A 16,862-nucleotide genomic window follows, 5' to 3' on the forward strand; every position below is an offset into this window, starting at 1 on the left:
TGCAGTTGTCAGTTCAGGAAGTAAAGACCCCATCTCACCCCCTTCTTCTTTGGATACATGCATACCCAGCAAGAATTCAGTAGTCAGGAGGCCGCCCCCAGCAAACTAGTTTGTCTTGTCTTCTAATCCTTATCCCATTGAGAATTGTAGCCACGGAGTAAATTTGGAGGGGCAGAGAGAAAGTATTCTCATGAACTGGCTCCCATGCCTAAGTTAAACAGAGCCATATTACCTTAAAGGGGCACAGTCAGGTCAAATTTGGCCCAAAATTTAAGTTTTGTAAAGATAAAACTTTTACAAAACCCAAGACAAAATAGTAATGGTTCTATGTTATATGCATATTTTAGTCTCTTTGGAACCAGGCTTTTTAAAATGAATATATATTGCTATGCAGTCTGTCCAGTGACAGAATGCTGCAGTGTTGTGTTAAGAACCAAGAAGTGATATACACTAGAAAATGGCTATTTTCATTGTCCATGCTAAGAATGCAACAAACCAAGGTACTATGTAAAGTGTTACAGTATTTTTAAATTTTCAGTTTTAATAATATAGGATTTGCACAAGAGATAAGGACATTAGATTTTAAAATATTATCACTTTCGCTACATCAATGTTGTTTGCCTTTCTCCAGGATCTAAAATTTTGTTGATATTCCAGACGTGTCATAATAGGAAATAAGTTGAGTCACAGGAAGTGCATTTCACGGTTGGATAAAATGGGAAATAGACACTTCAGATTTGTTACAGAATTTATTACTTTTTCAAAAATATAAATTACCTTTTATTAAGTATTTTTATTGTAACAACTTAGAAAGTCTCCCCATTGAAGGAATTTAACAGTGAACTACATGCGTCTACAGTCAAGAAAGCTACTTCCATTTTTATTATTATGGTTAAGACACATTTAATCGATGTATTCCTTGTATTCCAATATAGTGATCGTTACTTTTGTCTTAAGGTGCCTTTAAGTACTCAGTTTAGTAGCACAGTTCAATAAAAACTGAAAATCCTTCATTTGATGTAAACAAGGAAATTAAAATGCACTTGTAATGTAAACATGTGCATCATTTTATATAGTAATCAGTCAAGCATTTCAGGGGTTATTCAGAGCTGAAGCAACAATCTTTAAGAGATACTCATTTGGAATAAAAGAGCTGTCATGGTACTTTAAAAAGACTGTCCAGGCTATGTCTAAAAACTAATCTAATGTCATGCTAAATTTGTCCATTGTTAAAAAGTCTAGACAGCAAGACAATTTAAAGATTACAACACACTAATTACAAGTGCAAAGACTACCCATTCTACTTAAGGACAAGATTAATCATATTATCTTAATGGTGCTCCGACTTTATGAATCATTAAGAATTTTAAAAGTTACAGAATAAATTTAATATTTGTCAATACTAGACAGTCTTAAAAACAATTATATCAACTGGGTATCATTTGAGTACTTGCAAGAGAGACTAAAGAAGTTAAAGTATAAATAGTCAACACAGATTCCTTTATGCTTTTTCTCCTTTTTTTTTTTTATTTTGAGGACATTCATAATGTTTGTTCACCAATAAATTTTTGTTTAAGTCCATCATTAAAACTGTCAGTGTTTCAGACTAGACACTTAAGACAATGTCACTATAGACTACAACTTACATAGGAATGGATTAACCGTAACGTGTAATTTTGATAGTTGGGTGTTACCGTGTAAGCATCAGAGAAAGCACACTTACAAAACCCTCAACTGGCAAAAACAAGGCATTATAAGAAGCAATTACGGTAATTTTAGCTTCAGTGAGCAGAGTCTTTTTAATTCAATGAGTACCATTAAAAAAAAAACACCACAAAAAAAACCACACCTAAGTATCACTGAATAACTGTTTTGATCAGTGATACTCGGACTGAGGCTCAGGAGCCACAAACAGCTCTTCAATGAGTCTCCTGTGGCAATTTGGTTAATAATTAAATCAGTGTTTTAATATCATGTGCTGCAATCAGGATGATTTTACTATGTTATCAACCAATTGTAAGTTGATAAAAATCATAAAATACTCGTCAGTCATTTTACTGTGAGAATATATATAAAAAACTAAATATTTTCACTGTCATACAGTTTGAATATAAATATATAGCCCTATTATAAATGAAACAATGAATTCACATTACTGTGGCTCTTTTGGGTAATGATCGCTAAATTGGCTCCTGAACCACTGAGGTCTGAGTATCACTGGTTTAGATACATCCCCTCAGCTTACGAAGGGCTAAACATGATTTTCTGCTGACCAAAGCAATGCTATTCTGCACACAGAGCAAGCGGTTCTAGACTCAAGTAATGCAAATTATCTCCCAAACAGTACTGCTCTTAAAAAGTAAGCCCCCCGAAACATTTCACCCTTATACAGAGTATAAGATGCAAAATACAGGCAATCACATTTAATAAAGATGGTTATAAGCAATGGTGATTTGGAACACTATTAAAACACCCAGACTGACAAATCAAAAGGAGTAAATGATGAATACTTACTGAATCAACTTGCAAAACAAAGGGGCATCTATGACACTAATAAATAGAACTATTAAGTGCCAAGTTTTTAAAACAGTATTGAATTTTTCAATTGCCTAAAAGATAAAACAAGTGGTTTCTTCATAAACATGAAGTTGGAGGTACAATTCAGATGATCTTAAGAAAAACAACGGATTCTGTTTAAACCCCTCTGACCCAAAATACAGGATGAGAAGGACAAGGTGTCATCCTTCGACTTGTCTGTCTAAAAATGACACAACGGAGATCTATTCAGACTTTGAAATAACTACCTAAAAATCTACCCGAGTAGAAAAATTAACCCTAATTTGTTTAACACACACAAGATATCAAAAGATCCTGCCTATACTAGCCTTTGTACAGTGTTTGACACGCAATACCAATAATTATCCCCTGTTGAAGGTAGGTTAGCTGTTGAATGGGCCAACACTGTTCAACATCTGACACAGAAAACATGACTGATCCCCCTTCAAAACAAGAAATTGAATATACTTTCAGCATTAGGTTAAATAGTTTTCCCCCAAACACACTTGTTGCAGACTATGTTCAGTGACAGTTAAAGAAATACTTATGTGATACTGGGTTATCCTATATTCAAGTTCCAGTGTAAATACTATCAAACATTTAACAATTTTATTAAGTGATGAGGAAGAAAACAAAATCACTGAAAGTTTGCAGATGACAATAATTTGGGGAGCAGTAAATAATGAAGATGACAGATCACTGATTCAGAGTGACCTGGATCACTTGGTAACCTGGCCGCAAGCAAACAATGTGTGTCATAATATCTCTAGCTGTAAATGTATACAACAAAGAATGTAGGCCATACTTACACGACTGAGAACTCCACCCTGGAAAGCAAGGACTCTGAAAAAGATTTGAGGATCATAGTGGACAATCAGCTGAACATGAAATCCAACTAGAATGCTGTGTCCAAAAGAGCTAATCAGATTTTAGGATGCATAAACAGGGCAATCTCAAGTAGGAGTAGAGAGGTTATTTTACCTCTGTATTTGGCAAAGGTGCTACTGCTGCTGGAATCATGCAGTTCTGGTGCCCACAATTCAAGAAAGATGTTGATAAATGGAAGACAGTTCAGAGAAAAGCCATGAGAACGATTAAAGGATTAGTGCCATATGGTGACAGACTCCAGGAGCTGAATCTATTTAGCTTAACAAAGAGAAGGTAAAGGGGTGAACATGGGGAACAAATATTTAATAATGGGCTCTTCAGTCTAGCAGAAAAAGGTACAATACAATCCAAGTGCCTAGAAGTTGAATCCAAACAAATTCAAAATGGAAATAAAGCATAAATTTTTGTCAGAGTAATTAACCATCGGAACAGCTTACTAACCCTCATGGTGTTCTCCATCACTGACAACTTAAAATCAAGATTGAATGTTTTTTTAAGTTCTATGGCCTGCATTATACAGGAGGTCAGACTAGATGATCACAATGATTCCTTCTGGCTTTGGAATCCATGAATCTAAAAAAAAAAAAGGTACACAGCCACACTCATAATAATATCAAGTAGTTTTACATAATTTAGCTAGGTAAGAAATGGACAGAGGCCTGACAAAAATAGGAGTGAAATATATTTTAGTTGCAAGAGAGGTGCAGATAAGATGACTTTCCTGCATTATTCAGAGTGCAATACTACTATAGGGATTATTCAACTTTTTTATTCAGGAAATTAATTTTTTTAAAAAAAAAAGCTTTAGTTAAATTAAGGTTAGTAATCCAAGTTTGGAGCCAAACACATACATTTTATAAATAAATCCCAAAAAATTAGGGCTGTTTCAAGTCTTCTGACTGTTGGACAGAGCACTCACCCTCCTTGAACCTCATTTTTAGGTCTGTCTCACAACTGAATGACCTTTCTGCTTTCTACTGCAGATGCTCATAGCTTTTCTAAGCAGCATACAAAAATTAACATGGAGTCTTTTCAGGTTCACTGCTGCCCACAAGGTTCTGTATAGAAGCAAATAGTAGTTAATTGTACAATACAGTACAACACTTGGAAATCTAGAAGCAGCAGCAGCACAAGGACTGAAAGCAGACCCTATATTTTAAAAAAAAAATTGCAGTACTGTAGAACCTCAGAGTTACAAACACTTCAGGAATGGAGGTTGTTAATTCTGAAATGTTTGTAACTGAACAAAATGCTATGGTGGCTCTTTCAAAAGTTTACAACTGAACACTGACTTAATACATCTTTGAAACTTTACTATGCAGAAGAAAAATGCTGCTTCCCCCCCCTTTTTTTTTTTAGTAGTTTACATTTAACAGTACTGTACTGTATTTGCTTTTCTTTTTTTTTTCCCCTCTCTGCTGCTGCCTGATTCCGTACTTCCAGTTCCAAATGAGGTGTGTGGTTGATTGGTCAGTTTGTAACTCTGGTGTTTTTAACTCTGACGTTCTACTGTAGTTCACCTTCAGAAGGTATTCTTTATAATCACAAAGGTAAGGGTTTTCTCTTTGTACAAAGTTTGATAGTCCTAAAGCCTAAAAGGCTAGTCAACTTTCTAAGGCAAATTTCCTATTAATCACTAAGGCTACCATTTTGTCACGGAGGTCGCAGAAGTCAAAAAAATCCATGACTTTCAGAGACCTCTGCGACTTCCTATCCTCCAAAACACTTGTAACTTGCAAGAGCTACATAGGAGGTCTTAAAATAACTTATAATATTTTAAATACATTAAATAAACTTAGCTGAATGTGACGGCACTTAAAATTAGAGCTGAGTGAATAATCGATTTTTTGACTTGACTAAATCAAAAAACACCCAAAGTATTTGTTTCAGTTTAACCCAAAATGGAAATCTTTTGGTCTTTCTTGCCAAAATGAAACACTGAAAAAAGTATGATTTTTTGGGTCGGTCAAAACATTTTGTTCTTTCCAAAACTAATTCGTGTTTGCAATTTTGTTTAGTTTTTGGATGTGCTTTATCCTTTTCTAAATAAATCTAGCTAAATTTTGAAATAAAAAACATTGTTTTGAAATGAAATTACATTTTGAAAATATGTAAAGATATTTGGACTTTTGGGGAATTTTTTTTTTTTTTTTTTAAACTTTAGCCAAAACTATTTGCTGAACTTGAGCCAAATTCATTAATAGTTTCAGTCGACCTAAAACTGCATTTTTTGGTGAGAAAGCTACTTGTCCAACAAATTTCTCCTAGCTCGGTGTAAAATTCCAGCCACTGATCTGGGTGCATCTGGGTGCAGTTTTACAGGTTATAGATCACATTACTTTAAATTTCCTACATTAATTTTGTTAGATCTTAAATTTCCAAAGTAATTGTTAATAATAAATGCTGGGGTCACATGTTAACAGCCTAGATCAGGCCCTAAATGATCTAAAGTTAACTGGAGTCTTTCCATTCACTTCACTGGACTTTGGATTAGGCCCAAAGAGTTTCTAGTACACCTTTACCTCGATATAACACTGTCCTCGGGAGCCAAAAAATCTTACCATGTTATAGGTGAAACTGCGTTATATCGAACTTGCTTTGATCTGCTGGAGTGCGCAGCCCCCCGCCGCCCCCCCACCCCGAAGCTCTGCTTTACCGCGTTATATCAGGTTGCGTTATATCGGGGTAGAGGTGTACATTGAAATAAGCAGGTTTTGAATCAGTCTTGCAAATGAGCTTTGGCTTCTGTATGAAACTTGAGAAGACTGAAACAAATTAATATTTGTCTATTATTGGAAATCCTGAAAAAAATTTAACATTGCATGTGCTGCATCAGACAGTAAATATTTGATTCTTTTGAAGCTTTATTATGAGTCTACCTTTGGCCCCTAACACTTATGACACATTTAATCATCAGCAAAAAAAAGTTAAGCAAAATTGCTATACTTTAACATCAGATCAGAAAATTGACTAACCAGTATTAATTTGAAAGATGTATTTATTTATTCATTCATTCATTCATTCAACTTGTGACATTAACAGGTTTTCAGAAGCAATACGTCTTTGGCCGAGCAAAGCAAGGCCTATGGAATTTCTGTTTGAGAACTTTTGAACACAGCAATCAATCAATTCCAGAATTTTAGGGAATATTCTAGGCATCCATGGGAAGAACCAGGGTGGACTGATTTTATAAAAGTGATTTCAAATAATTTTAATCTTGTTTTATATTTGAACCTTTTAAGTTATTTATCTGAAGAAAGTTACCAAGTAATGAGAATCAATGTATTAAAACATGTTGATTTGCAACTAAATATAGCCTTCACTAAATTTGGTGGTACTTGCCAACAAGGAGGATATGCTGTATCTAAACACACTTATTAAGCTATATAATTGCTTAATATACATTTATTCAGATTTCTTTATGTTAGATGATGGTGAATGATGCATTTCTTCTTGACTAGCTTTACTTAATTCTTTTTAGTCAATCTCTATTTGGATTGAAATTCAAACAATAAAAAATGCACCAAAAGAGCATTTTAAATTTGTTTTAAATACACTGAATACATGGGGGGAGGGGGAAAGGAGCGAGGAAGTTTAACAAAATGTTTTGAATTTAAACATTTATTAAACAAAGGAAATGTTATGTATGAATTCCAGGTCGCCATGGCCTTCAAGATATTAGAACTAGTAGACCTCATTTTTTCTCACCTAGTTTTATTTTCCGCTTCCAATTTATTAATAAGGCTTTCCTGCTTTTTCATCTCCTAACTGGTTACTACTTTGTTCAAAGTTAAGAAATTAAACTGAACTAGCTGAATAAATTGAAATGAAAATATTCTCTCTGTAACTGCAAGAGACTACTGTTGTCAAAAGGTTTCAGAGTAGCAGCTGTGTTAGTCTGTATCCGCAGAAAGAACAGGAGTACTTGTGGCACCTTAGAGACTAACAAATTTATTAGAGCATAAGCTTTCGTGGGCTACTGCAGTAGCCCACGAAAGCTTATGCTCTAATAAATTTGTTAGTCTCTAAGGTGCCACAAGTACTCCTGTTGTCAAAAGGTGGTTTAACACTCCAGAATATTCTGGATCTAGGTGATCAGCCAGTGACTTCAATTAGTTTACTGTTTTGATTTTCTTTAAAACTTTGGCAATTAACATGTAATGCTCTATATCATATATTTAATTTAAATTATTTTTAGTAAATTTAGTTCTTAACATGTTATAATTTCAAATTTAAGCAGATTTTATAAAGAAAATGTATTTAATTTAAATTTTTAAAATATTTTATTTAAAAAATTGATTTTTTTTAAAATCCACACTGGGCAGAACCCTATTTTTTAGATGAAAATTGCAAAACTAAAAGTGGGGAATGAAGGGGGTACACAGACTCTCTGACATGAGAGGGAAATGGGGGACAATCATAGAAATGTAGAGCTGGAAGGGACCTCGAGAGGTCATTTAGTCCATCATCCACCCTCATCCTTGCACTGAGGCAGAACAAATTATGTCTAGTCTCCTCCTGAAAAATGTTTGTCGTTAGAGATTTTTAAGAACAGGTTAGACAAGGACTGGAATATTTCCCAAGGGAGGTTGTGAAATCCTTAACTATCCTTACAGTTATGAAGTTTTTCTTAATATCTAACAAATCTCCCTAGCCATAGGTTAAGCAAATTACTTCCTGTCCTACCTTCAGTGGGCATGGAAACATCCTCTTTATAACATGATCACCCTCTTTATAACAGCCCTTAACATATCTGAAGACTAGCTGGGTCCCCTTCAGTCTTCTTTTCTCAAGACTAAATATGCCCAGTTTTGTAACCTTTCCTCAGAGGGTCAGGTTTTCTAAAACTTTTCATTTTTGTTGCTCTCCTCTGGATTCTCTCCAGTTTGTCCACATCTTTCCTAAAGTGGGGCACCAAGAACTGGACCCAGTACTCCAGCTGATGTCGCTCCATGCAGAGTAGAGTGAAACAGTTACGTCCCGTGTGTTACATATGGTATTCCAGAATGTTTGCCTTTTATCATAACTGCATCACACTGTTGACTCATATTCAATGTGCTACTCCGGGGGAATTCTGCACCACCACACAATGCAGAATTTTGCTGAAATTAACGTGCACACAGAATTTTTTTACCCCCACAAAAATGGGCTGCAGTGCTGCTAGCTGCCACTGGACTCAGCAGAGCCCAGCTTGCACATAGAAGACACTGCTGGGAGGAGGGAGAGGGAGCTACAAGGTTCCTGGCAGCTGCAGTTCCCAGAATGCCCTGAGGGAAGGAGAGGGCAGCACACAGGAAACTGTGCAAGTCTGGGTTGTTTCTCCCCCTGGATCCCTGGGCTCGGGGTGAGAGGTGTTGGGGGACAGATGTCTGGACAAGGGGGCCCTGCAGCTGGGCTCTGGGGTGGAGGGGTTGAGAGTGTCTGGTCCCCCGGCTGGGCTCTGGGGAGCAAAGGGGGCAGAGAAACAGAAACTGAGTTGTCATGGGGATTTCTTTAACTTTCTACTCCTGGGGGACTGTGTGTTAGTATTATTAGACATACTTGCTGACAGGTATTTTGAAATAAAATTACCAAAATAATTGAAACTGGCATGATAATGTAGTGTTATTTTGACCAAAAAAAAGTCAGAATTTTTGGCAGAATTTTAAAATATTGTGCGCAGAATTTTTTGACGCAGAATGCACCCAGGAGTAATGTGCAATCCTCTATAACCTCCAGATCCTTTTCAGTGGTACTGTCTCCTAGCCAGTTATTCCCTGTTTTGTAGTCAGCATTTTATTTTTATTTCCTACGTGTAGTACATAGAAAACATTCTGCAAATACATTAGAAGCAAAAGGAAGATTAAGGACAGGGTAGGCCCATTACTCAAGGAATGCGGGGGAACAGAAAATATGGAAATGGCAGAAATGCTAAGTGACTGTTTTTGTTTTAGCTTTCACCAAAAAGATTAGTAGTGATTGGACATCTAACATAATGAATGCCAGTGAAAATGCGGTAGGATCAGAGGCTAAAATAGGGAAAGAACAAGTTTAAAACTACTTAGACAAGTTAGATGTTTAAGATCACCAGGAGCTTAAGAAACATACTAAAATACTCAAGGAGCTGACTGAGGAGATACCTGAGCCATTAGCGATTACCGTTGAAAAGTGATGGAAGATGGAAGAGATTCCAGAGGACTGGAAGAGGGCAACCCAGGGAATTACAGACCAGTCAGCTTAACTTCTATACCCGGAAAGATAATGAAGCAAATAATTAAGCAATCAATTTGCGAACACCTAGAAGAAAATAAGGTGATAAGTAATAGTCAGCATGGATTTGTTAAGAACAAATTGTGTCAAACCAACCTAATAGCTTTCTTTGACAGGGTAACAAGCCTTCTGGATAGAGGGGAGTGGTAGATGTTATAGCTTGACTTCAGTAAGGCTTTTGATACTATGACCATCTTATAAACTTCCCGCAGCTCCCATTGGCTGGGAACGGCAAACTGTGGACACTTGGAACTGAGGGGCTCCATGCCTGCAGACGCTCCAGGTAAACAAAACGTTCCGACCCGCCAGCGGCTTATCCTGATGGGCCGGGAGCCAAAGTTTGCCAACCCCTGAAATATAGGGTTGGCTTAAGAAAGGGTCATGCAGTTTTTGCTATTTTTAGCAAACCATCTTGGGGGGTAGGCTTATAAACAAATGGGCTAATGAACGAGTATATATGGTAATTCTTCCACTCTACTCAGTGCTGATTAGGCCCCAACTACAGTACAATTTACAGTTCTGGTTGCTACATTTCAAGAAATATATAGACAAATTGGAGAAAGTCCAGAGTAGAATAACGACAGTGATAAAATGTCTAGAAAACATGACTTACGAGGGAGGATTGAAAATACTGGGTTTGTTTAGTCTGGAGAAGAGAAGATTGAGGGGGGGGACAGTAACAGTTTTCAAGTACATAAAAGGTTGTTAGAACAAGGAGGGGAAAAAAAAAAGTTCTCCTTAGCCTTTGAGGATAGGACAAGAAGCAATGAGCTTAAATTGCAGCAAGGGCGGTTGAGGTTGGACATTAACACCCTGACAGGAAGTTTTTCCTAAACACTGGAATAAATTGCCTAGGGAGATTGTAGAATCTGCATCAAAGGAGATTTTTAAGAGCAGGTTAGACAAACACCTGCCAGGGATGGTCTAGCTAATACTTAGTCCTGCCATGAGTGCAGGGGATTGGACTAGCAGACCTCTCGAAGGCCCTTCCAGTCCTACAATTCTATGATTCTTGTAATCTTCCTTAAAACATATAGGAAGTATAAAATAAAAGCAATTAAAAGAGCAATTTTACAGAGTGCTTTTTTGCTGTATCATTGTAAGGGGGGGGAAGTGCTACGATTAGGACATTCAAAATATTACTAGCCATCAGAATATTTTATTTAACTCTTGTACCATTTTATTCAATTTTGCATAAATCACTGCAAAAATTACAGAACCGTTCTAAATTATTTTCACTGATTATTTGTAAAGGGATCTTATGCTGAAAAGGAAGTTCTCTCTCAAGCCATGAACCAAAGCTCTATCAGAAAATAAGTAAACAAGGAAGATCTTAAATTTAAAAGAGCAAGTGAGTCCAATATCTGGATTTCCTACATGTCAAAACGGCAACTAGTTTGACAAAAATGTATGAAAAGTAAGTGTTATAATGTTATTAATATTAGTTAAATGTCTATAATGTAAATTATGTTTGGGATTGTGATTAAAAACAAAACTTTATCTTTTAAAAGTACAACATATTCAACTCAAATATCACCACAAAGTAGCAATTATCTGCTATTTAAATGATTTTACCAAGCAATGCCATTTGGCAACTGATGCAGTAAGCTCATCACCAGCTGTGTAAAACATCAGAACTGATACTCAGAAAGATACTCTTATTTTTGCTCCCATTCTCCCATCATTTGTATCACCTATTAAAAAGCTAAAATGAAGACTTTGATAACTACAGAATTGTTCTCTTCTGGTTTCCCTGTATAGTTTATTTACTGTTTCCAAAACACAACTGAAGTTTAGGTCCATTTTAAATTGCTACTACACCAATTAAGATGCAGCCTATAGTACTTGTTTACAGAAGTCTTTAGCAAATAGATGGTATTTTTGCAGCTAGTTAGGAAACATATGATACTGTATTAGTAGAATTGGTGAGAAAAGAGTAAACTAGTTAGCTACCCTGCAGATCTAGCAGCAGTTTAATTATTGCACAAACATCAATGATGATGCAGTACAAAGAAAGATAATTTAGCAGAGAGTGCTATACAAGAAGAAATAGTTTAACAAATAGGCATCGTAATTTCAGCTCTCTCCAAAAGCAAGATGTGGGAGATGAAGATAGAAGAAATAATTTTAAAAAGTCAAGCTGGAGGCACGCATTAAACATGGGAAGGGCACGTAACACGCAAGTTAAGCTGATACCATACTAAGATGCTTGGTAAAATTCACATGAATTTTAAGCATTAGCAAGGGTACACCTAATTTGAATATATTTAAACAAAACCTCAATTCCTACAGATTCAATACTTAAGCAAAAAGGAAACATGTTAAAGAATATAAACCTGTAAACAAATACAAGTTCCTAGTGAAAAAGTAGGAAAAGTAGCCAAGATTGTTTCCTCCCAGTAAGAATCCTAAAGTTACAAGCTGAACACCACAAGCCAGAGCTGCCTTGAATAGACAAATCTAAACTAACTTTGCTCTCTTCACTACCTTCATAGTTGTGGGTCAGTCACTTCCTGATGCATCACTCTAAAATATGCCATACAAAGACAACACAACTAATAAAATGCTTCTGATGGAGGACTCCATCTATTTTTTATATTGTTTAAGGATTTGAAATATAAATTAAGTATCACTCATATTTCAAATTAAGGCTTTTTCCATGATGAACTATTGTCCAGGAGTTCTAACACACTCAAATTTTATCCTTGAGTGACTTTCGGTATGTTGTTTTGACCCAGAAGTATTTTTAACCTATGGCTAGGTCTATACTACCCACCTGAATCGGCGGGTAGAAATCGACCTCTCGGGGATCGATTTATCGCGTCCCGTTGGGACGTGACAATCGATCCCCGAATCGGCGCTCTTACTCCACCAGCGGAGGTGGTAGTAAGCGCCGCCGACAGAAAGCCGCAGAAGTCGATTTTGCCGCCATCCTCACAACGGGGTAAGTCAGCTGCGATACGTCGAATTCAGCTACGCTATTCACGTAGCTGAATTTGCGTATCTTAAATCGACTCCCCCCTGTAGTGTAGATGTACCCTATGTCTCTAAAAGTCCACTTTGAGCTATGCTTCTGTATCAAGTGCATAAAAGGAGTGGTTTCTAATTATTTAGTGTTCCTGTTTATTTAAAAATACCTTCATTTTATTAAAAATGTAATATTGTAGACCACTCTCCAATAACGAGGGACTAGTCTATTTGCAAGTCCAGGGGCTGAGAGGTGACCATGATTTTTTCCATTTAGAGGAGTGGTAACCAGCATTTCAACAAATCCTTTCTTCAAAACCATTACATTGTCGAGTTGAAGCTCCCAAAAGCCTGTGAGCTGCAATAGATGCAGAAATATTATTCCAGTCCAGCACTGTGACAAAACTAAATCTTGAATGATTTTACATCAACATGCATAAGTTAAAAACATCTGCAGATATTAGACTGCAAACTAGGAGACACCAACTTAGTTTCTGGTGTCCCACTCCCATAGCTAGAAGACGCTGGGGATGGCTTGTGTTGCTCTACCATACTGCAACCCCTCTGGATGATTACTGAACAGTACTAATGGGTTTCAATGTCCTGTTTCACAATTATCGAAGTCAAACTTTTAGGGACTCAAAATTAAGTGCTGAATAAACCAAAGGAAGAAGTGCCTCCTGAATTACTCCTGAATACAGTTATACTAACAAACAAACAAACAAGAGGTTAATTTCTGCAGTGGACAACTCTGCATGTAACTGATATTGCACACAAAAAAGCTGAGAGGTTAGAGTTAGTGTATGCTGTCACTAGACAAATTATGGTGTCCCTATCTGTATACTAGATTAATTGCTTAAAGATTCACATTTTAAAGATTCAGGTATTGTTCCAGTAACCTCTAAAAAGGAAACACTACTGTTCAAAAGGGCAATTGTCAAAAATTCTAGAAAAGTTATTTTCTTCATTGGTATCACTGAAAGTCACTGTGCTAGTAAAAAGGTCTTAGCAGCTGTGCTGTGTCTGCCATGCAGGAGACCCAGATTCTATATCTGCAATCATATTAACACCATCTAGTCCTGAGGGGGTAGCTGGGACTAATCAGGAAGAGGTGTGTTCAGAATCTGGATTGAAGAATGGAAGAGAGTGCCTTGCATCATTCAAAGTTAGCCACCTACAGCTGTTCATAGAGTTGAATTAATAAACTCCAAAGAGGGTTGTATAGTTTACCTTTATCAGCAAGGTAGTTGCTACTATGTAGGGCTTTGAAGGTAGAGTTGCAAACCAGAGATGGAGACGTCCTAAGGAGCCCCCATCAAAGTGATTATCAGAAGATTATTTTACAGTCTATTAAAGAACGATTTCAGTTCATAAATTAAAAGGAATTCAGAACTATTTCAGATCCTGTTCTGACTATGGTTTATCTTTGTACATCAACATCACAAATGCTTTATACAACTTGGTACTATATGTTCAACATTAACTATGGATAACCTACTGTCTATAATACATGTACAAACAAGTAATTCACAACATGCAGGTGGCTTCTATAGTACAGAGGTAAAGATCTGTCTAGAAAAAAAATGGGGGGGGGGAGATAAATGGGAGTCAGGAGACCTATGATCTCATTCCTGTAGATCTCAGTACTGCAGATGTTTGGAGAGCAGAAAAATAAGGAGAGTTTCCTGGCTCTCTCTGTTTAACAGTCTTGTCATTTGACTATAGCTTTTAAATTGTCTGATACTGCGCTTTTGGGGTGGAGTGATAAACCCTGCATATAGCAGTGCACAAAGAAACCTTCCTTCTGGGAACAGTTACTGCAGAAGCAAATTCCTGATTTCCAATGGAGAAGTGAACACTATTCATTCAAAGTAACATACATGTTAATGGAGACACAAACAAAAAAGTCAAAACACGATGTAGATATTGATGTGGCATTCAAAAGCCTTATGAGCAGAAGATGCACCACACGTCTCCGTTTAAGTAAGCTGGGGTCATCCTCCGACTATAAAAACACCCAACCGAGTTCGAGTCTGCTGGACGCCGCAGGTATTTCTACACCAGTAAACAAACAAGCCAACTGCAGTAGCATCGTCTCTCCGGAGCGGGTGCACGGATTCCCCCAGCAGGCCGTGACGGGAGGGCGGCCGGGGGAGGACACGCAAGCAGCGTTCTCACCCTTTTCCAGACCGTGACCCCATGTTACGAGAGAAAAAGTTTCAGGAGTCCCCAGACCATAAACGAAAGGGAAGGCGGCCGCGGCCCCCGGCTCAGCAGGGAGCCCGAGCAGCGCTGGCTCTGGCGGCGGGATGGGGCGCCCCTAGGTCGCTCACCGTGGGGGAACCGACTGGGGCAGCAAGGGTCCTGCTGGGGGAGGGGTCGATGAACCCGACCCCACCCCACCCTCGCGCGCCATCCCGATCGTTACAGGGGCGCGAGGAAAGGGGGAGGAGCTAGGAAGGGGGCACCCAGCGACAGGAAGCTCCGTCCGTGGCGATGGTCCCGGGGGGGAGGGGGGCTCGGAAGGGCAGGACGGGGAGTCCCTGGCTTAGGTGCCCCGCAGGGCAGGGGGGGTTCTGCCCCAGAAGGCGGCTGGGGGAGAGAGGACCCCCGGGTGTCGGACGGACAGCGGGGCCTTGGGCGGCGATTTCCCAAGGCGCCGCCGGTGGGTGGCCCAGAGGGGAATTGCTCCTAGTCGTGGGGGAGGGGGGAAGGTTGCCTTACCCCGCAGCGCCGCCTCCTCCTGCCGCTGCTCCCGGATCCGTCCCTCAGACACTAGTCGGTGCAAACAGCCCCCCGCGCCCCCCACCAACCCCCGCCCCGCTGGCTGCGGCTCCCCGCTCAGGACATGGTCTCTCCCGGCCTAGCTAGCTCGCTCGGCCGCGGGCGCTCCCACTCGGCGCAGCCGGGGGGATCTGCAGCCCCAGACTCCCGACTCCTCTAATGGCGGCGGCTAGAGCAGCCCAAAGCAAAATAAATCCCCATACGGCAGAGGGCTCTCACGTCAGCGAGCCCGGAGCCCTGCCGCATGCTCATTGGCGGAAAGCGCCCCGTCCACCTAGCCAATGCGAGAGCGCCTCTTTGGGAAGAACTGGTGATGTCATCCCTGCCGCTGTGAGGATGGGGACGTTCTCCCCTCCCCCACACACAACCGGAGAGCGGCTCTCTCCACCCACCAGCCCAGAGAAAGCCCCGCCCTCTCTCAGGGAGGCAGACTCTCCCCTCCCCCATCGGCTCCTCCCCCACTACTTCACAGAGCTTCTCCCTCTCCCTGGCCTGCTCCCACCAGAGGACCACACATCTTGCCAGGTTGCCAGTTTTGATAGGACGTATTCCTGGAGGTTTCATCACAGGACATACTCTTTAATTCAAAATGAATCTTTCATGCCTGGAGGTTCCAGGACAATCCTGGAGGGTTGGCAAACCTCCATGAATAGACCCTATCTCCAACAGGGGAGCAGCCCCAAAGGAGATCTCACCCCAACTCTACCCCACAGTTCGTTCCCCTCCCCTAGGAGACCAGCCACACCAGAGACCCCCCCCACCCTTCCACTCCCCTAGGGCCATAGAAGATCCCCCTGTACTAGAAGGTAAACTGCATTATACTGTTCTGCTACTAGGTGGTGCCACATGTAACACCTGATCTGAGCATGCAACAGATCTACCTGGTAGTGAATTAAAGTGTAGACTTAAAGCAAACACATCTCTGGTGTACATCTCTGGGAAGGAAGCACTGTAGCCAGTCCATATCTGGTACAAACTGCTAATAGCAGCCCTGCAGCCTACTGTGTACAACAGGGGTGGCCAACCTGAGCCTGAGAAGGAGCCAGAATTTACCAATGTACATTGCAAAAGAGCCACAGTAATATGTCAGCAGCCTCCCATCAGCAACACGCCCCCGCTCCCACTGCCTCCCACCCACCAGCAGCCCCACAGATCAATGCCTCCCCTTCCCTCCCCATCAACTGTGGTATGCAGGAGGCTCTTGGGGGTGGGGGAAGGAGCGAGGACATGGCAGGGGAGGGGGAGGGAAGGGGTGGAGTGGGGGCAGGGCCTGTGGCAGAGCCAGGGGTTGAGTAGTGAGCACCCCCCGGCATATTGGAAAGTTGGCACCTGTAGCTCTAGGCCCAGAGTCAGTGCCTTTACAAGGACCCGCATATTAACTTCTGAAGAGCCACATGTGGCTCCGGAGCCACAGGTTG

At 39.9% G+C, this 16,862-nt stretch overlaps 1 protein-coding gene across 3 annotated transcripts in view; it reads right to left on the reverse strand.

Moving 5' to 3' along the window:
* The window catches only part of ZRANB1 (zinc finger RANBP2-type containing 1), an 83,880-nt gene extending 68,408 nt beyond the window's left edge, over nucleotides 1-15,472 (reverse strand). Inside the window, exon 1 of one of the 3 annotated variants that reach the window (XM_054034402.1) lies at nucleotides 15,385-15,472. The gene's annotated coding sequence lies outside the window, so the exon portion shown is untranslated. Of the gene's footprint in view, nucleotides 1-3,885; nucleotides 3,997-15,384 lie in introns of those variants that run through there. The other 2 variants (XM_054034403.1, XM_054034404.1) reach the window with 2 other exon arrangements.
* Nucleotides 15,473-16,862: the final 1,390 nt, after the last annotated feature.

This window comes from Malaclemys terrapin, chromosome 7 (genome assembly GCF_027887155.1).
Source record: "Malaclemys terrapin pileata isolate rMalTer1 chromosome 7, rMalTer1.hap1, whole genome shotgun sequence".
NCBI lineage: Eukaryota > Metazoa > Chordata > Testudines > Emydidae > Malaclemys > Malaclemys terrapin.